Below are 12,404 nucleotides of genomic sequence, written 5' to 3' on the forward strand. Positions count from 1 at the left end.
GTGTCTGACCTTTTATCTATCTCTAAAGAACTGCAGTGTCTGTACTGACACTTATCGCAAAAAACCTGCAGTATCTGAACCAGCACCTATCTCTGTTCTGTGGTCTGTGTACAACGTTAGTGATCTTTGTGTACACTTGCTACTACATTGTAAGTACCTGTGTGAATCTGGTCCTGTCTGCCCTGCTCGTACCTGTCATGGTATTGTTCTAGTTTGAACTATATCCTGTCTGTCCTGTGTGTACTTGACCTTGTTATTGTCCTCTGCTTGACCATGTATGCAGCTTCCTGCCTGACCACATGAGCAGTTTCCTGCTTGACCACGTCTGAAGTTCCCTTGCTTGTCCGCATCTGTGTTTCTGCACCTTTAGGCACCTGGGAGTAAAAATAATATGAAGTAACACAGGCACAACCAAAGGATGTGGCTATATATAGCCTGTGTGGACCTTGAAGAACAACCCCGATGTGTATTTTGCATATGATTTCTTCTGAGGGCTGAAGTAGGGGTCACAGTATCAGCTATTTATGTTGGTCTGACCCAATGACATAGCAGCTTAATGTGTCACTTGTTCCTCTGGCACCAGACCTGGAAATCCAAGATCTTGGCGTCCGACATCACCGCTCCCCGCCTACACTAGTCGCATCAAGGTGGGAGCGGGAAGTGGCAAGGCTAAAGGATGCTTATCAAGGAAACCTGTTATATGTGCTCCTGATTGCAGCAATTTTGCCTTTGCTTCAGAGGATTGGCGTTATAGAGTTCAAGTCCTCTTTTTCCCTGAAGAGGCAATTTGCGTATTAAATTTCCCAGTGGAGCATTGCACGGCGAATAAGCCTCCTTACCTTGACAAGTTCATTGACGATGACGAATGTTGAAACTTGTGATGGAGCTTTAGAGTCATTGTCTTCATCCTTAAACCACTTACACTCATCAATCATAGTTGAATTTACATATGAAAACAGGTCTCCAGCATGGCCAGGGGCAATGACATTAACATGTTTGCCTTTGGTGTTCCACAGACAGTGCCTGTAGTTTGCAGTGCTATTTATGACATGAAAATGGGGTAAGGTGAGTATTCTTATTTTTTTATTTTTTGGTAGTCTTCTTGGGTGATCTATTAAATTACGACTTTGGTGAATGAAGACATGTCGATAGTATTAATGTTGGAAATACTATGGAGGGCTACTACCATGTCATAGTTACTCTAGGTAGCATTTGGGGGGCTATTTCTGTTGTGATGCCATAAGAGAGCTGAGCTTGGGATAATAATTTGGTGGGGCATGGTTGCCACTATTACTGTTGGGAGCACTCTGCTTGGCATTATGTGGTAACTCCAGTTGGCAAATGTGGTGGTAATATGTGGTCTGTTCATGGTGTGATGGTATTTGTCCCTTGTATGTGGTATTATTTGGTCACTGTGTGGTGATAATACATGGTCTGATCATGGTGTAGCTGTGCCTGCTGAGGCTAGAGATTAGGTACAGCAGACAGTTGATAAGACATACAGACAGGAGGTGATCCTTTCCTATTTGAATACTTTAGTGCTAATTTGACAAATGTGTAGAAAATCTTTCTATACTACTCAGCATAGTAAGACGTGACTGACAGTGACTAGAACAATGTGAACATAACTGTAGGCAATAAGACTAACTATGAGGGTAAAGGTGGTGTAAGAAGGGGAAAGCACTTTTACTTTTAGCTCCTGTTACTTGAATTCATGGTTGAGAAAAATGTACATGAAAATGTGTGTGGCTAGCAAAATGGGCATGGTTTAAAATTGGCTGTGATTTCTTAATGCAAACAGAGAACCTGTGGCTAAAAATGTGAATCCAACCTCTGTGCACCCCCATATGCTATGATAAGTAGAAATAATCAAATCAATATCTGTTGCTAATCTATTTCAAAAGCACTTCACTAATCAACCAACTCTAACAAAGCACTTTGTGAAATATCCTTTAGGTTTGGTTGCTGAACAAAGGACTTTAAAAATATATTTTATACTTGGTTTTATCATTTTAGATTATTTCCTTGTCTGATGACTGAGACAAATTATTCTCTGCTTGGAACAACAAAAATTGCTTTGCACTTGCACATTTTCATCATCCTGTTGTGTACTATCTTGCTATAAATACTGTAAAACTTTTGACAATAGTAAGTGCTATTTTTTCTGGTATCCTGGTCACTCATCTTATTGTACGGTAGTTATATTGTCTTTTGTAACCTTTTTTGAAATGTGTATAGATTTACTAATAGACAGTTATTTGGTCTGACGGTGTTTATGCTCATGTGTGGGGCTTTCTCCTTTTGGGTTAGCTTCTTGAATTAATAGCAAATCCAGCATGCCCAATGACTGCATAACAGTTGGTAAAATTGTTTTGTAAGAGACATCATGGGAACATACTGTTTGAGAAACACTTCTAAGCGCTATGGGGAAGCCAAGATTGGTATAATTAGATGAAGCACCACAATGGCAATGCGAAGGCACCAGGATAAGGAACATATGATGCCTGGGCATCAAACTGTTGAGATGTGTCAGGCTGGAAACAATTTTCATAATAGTGGAGTTACGAATAAAGAATGTGAGGAAAGAGGACACCTATAATTAGAGAAGGCATTATTGATGAGTCAATTTGATGCAATTTTTGAACATTTTTCCAAATGCCATATTCATTTATATGACTAATAGTGCCTAATTTAATTTAAAAAAGTGATGCATTCAGGGATAGTGTCTATGGAAGCTAGCAATTCCACAATAAAATTCCCCCCATTGTCCAAGTAGATATTAAGACCAGTCCATGTTACAACATGGCAATAGTGAGCATTAGAGTAACATTTTTGGTTCACCTGATCATTACATATTTAATTTCCAATCTCAGTAAAATAAATTAAAGTTCAGGCATTTTCAATGTTAATAAAGGGCAAAGGGAAATATAAAGAGTGCAATTTCTTTACCGTTCTTGAAAATATTCTTCAGTAGTGCCAATAAAGTATAATTCATAGTTTAAAAATAAAACAACACTATTATCGGAATGCTGTCTGTTATTTAAATAACAATGAATGAACATTTACATCTTCATATATACCGTAATGCTTATTTGATATGTTTTTTGCCACTCTGATGCTAGTCACTACTCACAAACTTACCGTGAGGCAGGATAATCAAGGGATCCAGGGTCAGTAATAAGAGGTCTCAAGAGTCATAATAGACAAAAAGAAAAGTAAAATGCATAGTTGGGTAACAGAGTATTAGTGTCATGATCCAGAACGGGTTTTGGGTCTTGTCTCTCCTTTCCCGGTCTGGTCATGTCAGGGGTTAACTTTCTCTGTCTCATTCTAGTGTCAGGTCTGCTATTTCTCTGTGCTGCATCCTGCAGGCAGTGCCAGTTATATTTTCTGCCTACGGCGTGTGTAGGTGGCTCTGTTGAGACCCTGATTTGTCCTGCTGCGTTTAGCTGTCTTTTGCTGTTCAGGCTTTTCATACATGTTATCCTGGGAAACCTGGGGGTCCGGTGGCCCCCCTTGAGAGGAGGGTACTGTCATGATCCAGACCGGGTTTTGGGTCTTGTCTCTCCATTCCCGGTCTGGTCATATCAGGAGTTAACTTTCTCTGCCTCGTACTGGTGTCGGGTCTGCTATTTTTCTGCTGCATCCTGCAGTGCCAGTTATACTTTCTACCTACAGCGTGTGTGTAGCTGGCTCTGGTGAGACCCTGATTTGTCCTGCTGTGCTTAGCTGTCTTTGCCAGTGTCTGTTCATTCCTCTCTTCCCACCCTGACTCTGTATGACCCTTTGCGTTTGGATTCCCCGGTACTCGACTCTGCTTTGACTCTGATCTGATTCTGTCTCTTCCCTCTGCTACTTCTGCTATGGACTGTTACTGAACTTTTGGCACTCCTGTTGTGAATTCTGCTCTTGGGCTCCCTCCGGTGGTTATAAGTGGTAGCGCTGCTGTCTGTCCTTCACAGCAGTCATCAGGTGTGTCCACTTTGGACTGGGCTATTTAGTCTGGCTTCACCCTTTAGTCAGTGCCAGTTGTTAATTGTTTCTGGAGGATTCACATCCCTTCCTGGTCTCTCCTGCTTGCTGTTCTTTTCAACAAAGATCAGTTCTGCTTGTTTTTGCTGCCCACATGTTGTGGGCCTTATTGTTCAGTGCATTTCATGTTTTTTCTTGTCCAGCTTAATCTGTGTAAGGATTTATGCAGCCAAGCTGGAATCTCTGGAGAGGCAGATATACCCTCCATGTCTTTAGTCAGATGTGGAGTTTTTGTATTTTCTGTGGTGGATATTTTCTAGTATTTTAATACTGACCGCATAGTTCTCTGTCCTATCCTTCCTATTTAGCTAGATTGGCCTCCTTTGCTAAATCCTGTTTTCAGTCTGTGTATGTTTTTTCCTCTCCTCTCACAGTCAATATTTGTGGGGGGCTGTCTATCCTTTGGGAATTTTCTCTGAGGAAAGATAGTTTTCCCTTTTCTATCTATAGGGTTAATTAGTCCTCCGGCTGTGTCGAGGTGTCTAGGATTGGTAGGTACATCCCACGGCTACTTCTAGTTGCGGTGTTAAGTTCAGGGTCTGGTTCAGTACAGATACCACCTTCTCCAGAGTACGTCCAATGCTGCTCCTAGGCCACCAGATCATAACAGTACAACTGGCCAACAATGAGTTAACCGCATCTCAGAAGAAGGGAAAGAAAGTGCTGAGCCATTTTTTTTTCTGTACTCTGTTGTGTTTTTTTTTCCCTCTTTACCTCTGGGTGGCTCAGGAGTTTGGCGCTGACATGGATGTTCAGGGACTTGCTTCTCGTGTGGATCAACTTGCTGCTAGAGTACAGGGTATTTCTGATTATATCGTTCAGACTCCGGTTTTAGAGCCTAGAATTCCAACTCCTGATCTGTTTTTTGGGGACAGGTCCAAGTTTTTGAGCTTTAAAAATAACTGTAAACTGTTTTTTGCTCTGAAGCCCCGTTCCTCTGGTGATCCCATCCAGCAGGTTAAAATTGTCATATCTCTGTTGCGTGGCAACCCTCAGGATTGGGCTTTTTCCCTGGAATCTGGGAATCCAGCCTTGCTTAAAGTAGACACCTTTTTTCAGGCGCTTGGGTTATTGTATGATGAACCTAATTCTGTGGATCATGCCGAGAAAACCTTGTTGGCCCTGTGTCAAGGTCAAGAAGCGGCAGAATCGTATTGCCAGAAATTTAGAAAATGGTCTGTGCTGACTAAATGGAATGAGGATGCTTTGGAGGCAATTTTCAGAAAGGGTCTTTCTGAATCCATGAAAGATGTTATGGTGGGTTCCCCACGCCTGCTGGTCTGAGTGATTCTATGTCTCTGGCCATTCAAATTGATCAGCGCTTGCGTGAGCGCAGAGTTGTGCACACTATGGCGTTGTCTTCCGAGTGGAGTCCTGAGCCTATGCAGTGTGATAGGATTGTGTCTAGAGCTGAATGACAAGGATTCCGATGTCAGAATAGGTTGTGTTTTTACTGCGGCGATTCTGCTCATGTTATTTCTGATTGCCCTAAGCGTGCCAAGAGAATCGCTAATTCCGTTACCATCAGTACTGTACAACCTAAATTTCTGTTATCTGTGACCCTGATCTGCTCATTATCATCATTTTCTGTCATGGCATTTGTGGATTCAGGCGCCGCTTTAAATTTAATGGACTTAGAATTTGCCAGATGTTGTGGTTTTCCCTTACAGCCTTTGCAGAGTCCTATCCCTTTGAGGGGCATTGATGCTACACCATTGGCTAAAAATAAACCTCAGTTTTGGACACAGCTAACCATGTGCATGGCGCCAGCCCATCAGGAAGATTGTCGTTTTCTGGTGTTGCATAATTTGCATGATGCTATTGTGCTGGGGTTTCCATGGTTACAGGTGCATAATCCAGTGTTGGATTGGAAATCTATGTCTGTGACTAGTTGGGGTTGTCAGGGGGTTCATGATGACGTTTCTTTGATGTCTATTTCCTCCTCCCCCTCTTCTGAAATTCCTGAGTTTTTGTCAGGTTTGCAGGATGTTTTTGATGAGCCCAAATCCAGTTCCCTTCCACCGCATAGAGACTGTGATTGTGCTATTGACTTGATTCCAGGCTGTAAGTTCCCTAAGGGCCGACTTTTCAACCTGTCTGTGCCAGAACATGCCGCCATGCTGAGTTATGTTAAGGAGTCTTTGGAGAAGGGGCATATTCGGCCATCTTCTCCATTGGGAGCAGGTTTTTTTTTTTTGCCAAGAAGGATGGCTCCTTGAGACCCTGTATTGATTATCGCCTCTTGAATAAGATCACGGTCAAGTTCCAATACCCTTTGCCTTTGCTTTCTGATTTGTTTGCCAGGATTAAGGGGGCTAGTTGGTTTACTAAGATTGACCTTCGAGGGGCATATAGTCTTGTTCGTATTAAGCAGGGTGACGAATGGAAAACTGCGTTTAATACACCCGAGGGCCATTTTGAATATCTTGTGATGCCATTCGGACTCTCTAATGCTCCATCTGTGTTTCAGTCCTTCATGCATGACATATTTCGGAATTATCTTGATAAATTCATGATTGTATATTTGGATGATATTTTGATTTTTTCAGATGATTGGGAGTCTCATGTGAAACAATTCAGGATGGTATTTCAGATCCTTCGTGATAATGCCTTGTTTGTGAAGGGGTCTAAGTGCCTCTTTGGAGTACAGAAGGTTTCTTTTTTGGGCTTCATTTTTTCTCCCTCATCTATAGAAATGGATCCGGTTAAGGTTCAGGCCATTCATGATTGGATCCATGTTATGGACTGGTAATTTAGGAGCGACATGCGACTAGCTCTGGGCAGGTGGTAACTATACAGACCGCAGTTCCTGATCTTAACACAACACTAGCAGTAGCTGTGGAATGTTCCTGTCACTCCCTGGACATCTCGTCACAGCCAGAGAACTAGCTACCCCTAAAGGTAGAAACAGGAAAGCTATCTTGCCTCAGAGAAAATCCCCAAAGGATAGGACAGCCCCCCACAAATATTGACTGTGAGAGGAGAAGGAAATGACATACGTAGTATGAAACAAGATTTAGCAAAGGAGGCCAATTCTAGCTAGATAGATAGTAAGGAAAGAAACACTGTGCGGTCAGTAATAAAAACTAGAAAAAGTCCACCGCAGAGATATGCAAAAATCTCCACACCTGACTAAAGGTGTGGAGGGCAAAAACTGAAGCCCAGAGCTTCCAGCTTAGCTGAATAGATCCATACTGATAAGCTGGACAAATGAGCAAAACATAGAATGTGCTGAACAATAAAGTCCACAACAAGTGGACAGCAAAAGGACAAAAGGACTTATCTTTGCTGAACTGGACAGAGTGTCAGAGAAATCCAAAAGAGCAGTGGCTCCAAGCAGGAACAATTGACAACTGGCATTGATTGAGGAATAAGGCCAGACTAAAATAGCCGAGCCATAAAGACGATCAGTGGGAGCAGCTGCTGATGCTAAATCCAAGAAGCAGCTATACCACTCAAAACCACAGGAGGGAGCCCAAGAGCAGAATTCACAAAAGTGCTACTTACAACCACCGGAGGGAGCCCAAGAGCGGAATTCACAACAGTACCCCCCCTTGAGGAGGGGTCACCGAACCCTCACCAGAGCCCCCCAGGCCGATCAGGACGAGCCAAGTGAAAAGCATGAACCAAATCAGCAGCATGGACATTGGAGGCAACCACCCAAGAATTATCCTCCTGGCCATAACCCTTCCACTTAACAAGATACTGAAGCCTCCGCCTCGAAAAACGAGAATCCAAAATTTTCTCAACCACATATTCCAACTCCCCCTCAACCAACACCGGGTCAGGAGGATCAACAGAGGGAACAACGGGTACCACATATCTCCGCAACAAAGATCTATGGAAAACATTGTGGATGGCAAAAGAGGCTGGAAGGGCCAAACGAAAAGACACTGGATTGATAATCTCAGAGATCTTATAAGGACCAATAAACTGAGGCTTGAACTTAGGGGAAGAAACCTTCATAGGAACATGACGAGAAGATAACCAGACTAAATCCCCCACACGAAGCCGAGGACCAACACACCGACGGCGGTTAGCAAAACGCTGAGCCTTTTCCTGAGACAATGTCAAATTGTCTACCACATGAGTCCAAATCTGCTGTAACCTGTCCATCACAGAATCTACACCAGGACAATCAGAAGGCTCAACCTGCCCTGAAGAAAAACGAGGATGGAAACCAAAATTACAAAAAAAAAGGCGAAACCAAAGTAGCCGAACTCGCCCGATTATTACGGGCAAACTCGGCCAACGGCAAGAAAGCCACCCAATCATCCTGATCAGCAGACACAAAGCATCTCAAATAGGTTTCCAAGGTTTAATTAGTTCGCTCAGTTTGGCCATTTGTCTGAGGATGGAACGCTGAAGAAAAAGACAAATTAATGCCCATCATAGCACAAAAGGCCCGCCAAAACCTGGAAACAAGCTGGGAACCTCTGTCAGACACAATATTTTCTGGAATGCCATGCAAATGAACCACATGCTGAAAAAACAATGGAACCAAATCAGAGGAGGAAGGCAATTTAGGCAAGGGTACCAAATGGACCATTTTAGAGAACTGGTCACAAACCACCCAGATAACAGACATCCTCTGGGACACAGGAAGATCCGAAATAAAATCCATGGAAATATGCATCCAGGGCCTCTCAGGGACAGGCAAAGGCACTCCCACTAGCGCGGGAACAGCAAGGCTTAGCTCGGGCACAAGTCCCACAGGACTGCACAAAAGAACGCACATCCCGCGACAAGGAAAAAAGGACCTAGCCACCAAATCTCTGGTACCAAAAATCCCAGGATGACCGGCCAACACCGAACAATGGACCTCAGAAATTACCTTACTTGTCCATCTATCAGGAACAAACAGCTTCCCCACAGGACAGCGGTTAGGTTTATCAGCCTGAAATTCCTGAAGCACCCGCCGTAAATCAGGGGAGATGGCAGAAAGAATCACCCCTTCCCTAAGAATGCCAACCAGCTCAAGAACTCCAGGAGAATCAGGCAAAAAACTCCTAGAGAGGGCATCCGCTTTAACATTCTTAGATCCCGGAAGATATGAAACCACAAAATCGAAACGGGAGAAAAACAGGGACCATCGAGCCTGTCTAGGGTTCAGCCGCTTGGCCGACTCGAGGTAAATCAGATTCTTATGATCGGTCAAGACCACAATACGGTGCTTGGCCCCCTCAAGCCAATGTCGCCACTCCTCAAATGCCCACTTCATAGCCAACAACTCCCGATTGCCGACATCATAATTGCGTTCCGCAGGCGAAAACTTTCGGGAAAAGAAGGCACATGGTTTCATCAAGGAACCATCAGAATTCCTCTGTGACAAAACGGCCCCTGCCCCAATCTCAGAAGCGTCAACCTCAACCTGAAAAGGAAGAGACACATCCGGCTGACGCAAGACAGGAGCAGAAGTAAATCGGCGCTTAAGCTCCCGAAAGGCCTCAACAGCCTCAGAGGACCAATTTGTCACATCAGCGCCTTTCTTCGTCAAATCGGTCATGGGCTTAACCACACTGGAAAAGTTGGCAATGAAACGGCGATAAAAATTAGCAAAGCCCAAAAATTTCTGAAGGCTCTTCACAGATGTGGGTTGAATCCAGTCATGAATGGCCTGGACCTTAACAGGATCCATTTCTTTAGACGAAGGAGAAAAAATAAACCCCAAAAAAGAGACCTTCTGAACTCCAAATAGGCACTTAGACCCCTTCACAAATAGAGCATTATCACGAAGGATCTGGAATACAATCCTGACCTGCTTCACATGAGACTCCCAATCATTGGAAAAAATCAAAATATCATCCAAATACACAATCAAGAATTTATCAAGATAATTGCGGAAAATGTCATGCATGAAGGACTGAAATACAGAAGGAGCATTAGAAAGCCCGAAAGGCATCACCAGGTATTCAAAATGGCCTTCGGGTGTATTAAATGCAGTTTTCCATTCGTCACCCTGTTTAATACGAACAAGATTATATGCCCCACGAAGGTCAATCTTGGTAAACCAACTAGCCCCCTTAATCCGAGCAAAACAAATCAGAGAGCAAAGGTAAAGGGTATTGGAATTTGACCGTGATCTTATTAAGAAGGCGATAATCAATACAGGGTCTCAAGGAGCCATCCTTCTTGGCAACAAAAAAGAATCCCGCTCCCAATGGTGACGAAGACGGCCGAATATGCCCCTTCTCAAAGGACTCCTTAACATAGCTCCGCATAGCGGTATGTTCTGGCACAGACAGGTTGAAAAGTCGGCCCTTAGGGAACTTAGAGCCTGGAATCAAGTCAATAGCACAATCACAGTCCCTATGTGGAGGAAGTGAACTGGACTTGGGCTCATCAAATACATCCTGGAAATCTGACAAAAATTCAGGAACATCAGAAGAGGGGGAAGAGGAAATTGACATTAAAGGAACGTCACTATGTACCCCTTGACAACTCCAACTAGTCACAGACATCGATTTCCAATCCAACACTGGATTGTGTACTTGAAACCATGGAAAACCCAGTACAACAACATCATGTAAATTATGCAATACCAGAAAACGACAATCTTCCTGATGTGCTGGAGCCATGCACATAGTCAGCTGAGTCCAATACTGAGGTTTATTCTTGGCCAACGGTGTAGCATCAATACCCCTCAAAGGAATAGGGCTCTGCAAAGGCTGCAAAGAAAAACCACAGCGCCTGGCAAATTCTAAGTCCATTAAGTTCAGGGCAGCGCCTGAATCCACAAATGCCATGACAGAGAAAGATGACAATGAGCAAATCAGGGTCACAGACAGGAGAAACTTAGGCTGTACAGTACTAATGGTAACAGATCTAGCGACCCTCTTAATACGCTTAGGGCAATCAGAGATAGTATGGACTGAATCACCACAGTAAAAACATAGCCCATTCTGACGTCTGTATCCCCTCTGTTCCGCTCTAGTCAGAATCCTATCACATTGCATAGGCTCAGGACTCTGTTCAGAGGATGCTGCCATATGGTGCACCACTTTGCGCTCGCGCAGGCGCCGATCGATCTGAATGGCTAGAGACATAGATTCGCTCAGACCAACAGGCGTGGGGAACCCCACCATAACATCTTTAAGGGCTTCAGAAAGACCCTTTCTGAAAATTGCTGCCAGAGCGTCCTCATTCCATTTAGTGAGCACAGACCATTTTCTAAATTTCTGGCAGTATAATTCTGCCGCTTCCTGACCCTGGCACAGGGCCAACAAGGTTTTTTCCGCATGATCCACATAGTTAAGTTCATCATACAATAATCCGAGCGATTGAAAAAATGCATCTACATTAAGCAGTGCCGGATCCCCTGACTCAAGGGAGAATGCCCAGTCCTGAGGGTCACCACACAGCAGAGAAATAACTATTTTAACTTGCTGAGTGGGGTCACCAGAGGAACAGGGTTTCAGAGCAAAAAACAATTTGCAGTTATTTTTAAAGTTCAAAAACTTAGATCTATCCCCGTAAAACAAATCTGGAGTAGGAATTCTAGGCTCTAAGGCTGGAGTCTGAACAACATAATCTTGGATACTCTGAACTCTTGCAGCAAGCTGATCCACACGAGAAAACAAACCCTGAACATCCATGTCCGCGCCCAAATCCACCCAGAGATTAAGAGGAAGGAAAAAGACAAAACAGACTAAAGAAAAAAAAAATGGCTCAGAACTCTTTTTCTTTTCCTTCTTTTGAGATGCATTCAACTCATTTTTGGCCAGTTGTACTGTTATGGACTGGTAATTTAGGAGCGACATGCGACTAGCTCTGAGCAGGTGGTAACTATACAGACCGCAGTTCCTGATCTTAACACAACACTAGCAGTAGCCGTGGGATGTTCCTGTCACTCCCTGGACACCTCGTCACAGCCGGAGAACTAGCTACCCCTAAAGGTAGGAATAGGAAAAATATCTTGCCTCAGAGAAGATCCCCAAAGGATAGGACAGCCCCCCACAAATATTGACTGTGAGAGGAGAAGGAAATGACATACGTAGTATGAAACAAGATTTAGCAAAGGAGGCCACTTTTAGCTAGATAGATAGTACAGGAAAGAACACTGTGCGGTCAGTAATAAAAACTAGAAAAAGTCCACCGCAGAGATATGCAAAAATCTCCACACCTGACTAAAGGTGTGGAGGGCAAAATCTGCTGCCCAGAGCTTCCAGCTTAGCTGAATAGATCCATACTGATAAGCTGGACAAATGAGCAAAACATAGAATGTGCTGAACAAATAAGTCCACAACAAGAGGACTGCAAAAGGACAAGCAAGGACTTATCTTTGCTGAACTGGACAGAGTGTCAGGGAAATCCAAAAGAGCCGTGACTCCAAGCAGGAACAATTGACAACTGGCATTGATTGAGGGATAAGG

Source organism: Ranitomeya variabilis, chromosome 7 (genome assembly GCF_051348905.1).
Source record: "Ranitomeya variabilis isolate aRanVar5 chromosome 7, aRanVar5.hap1, whole genome shotgun sequence".
Classification (NCBI taxonomy): Eukaryota; Metazoa; Chordata; class Amphibia; order Anura; family Dendrobatidae; genus Ranitomeya; species Ranitomeya variabilis.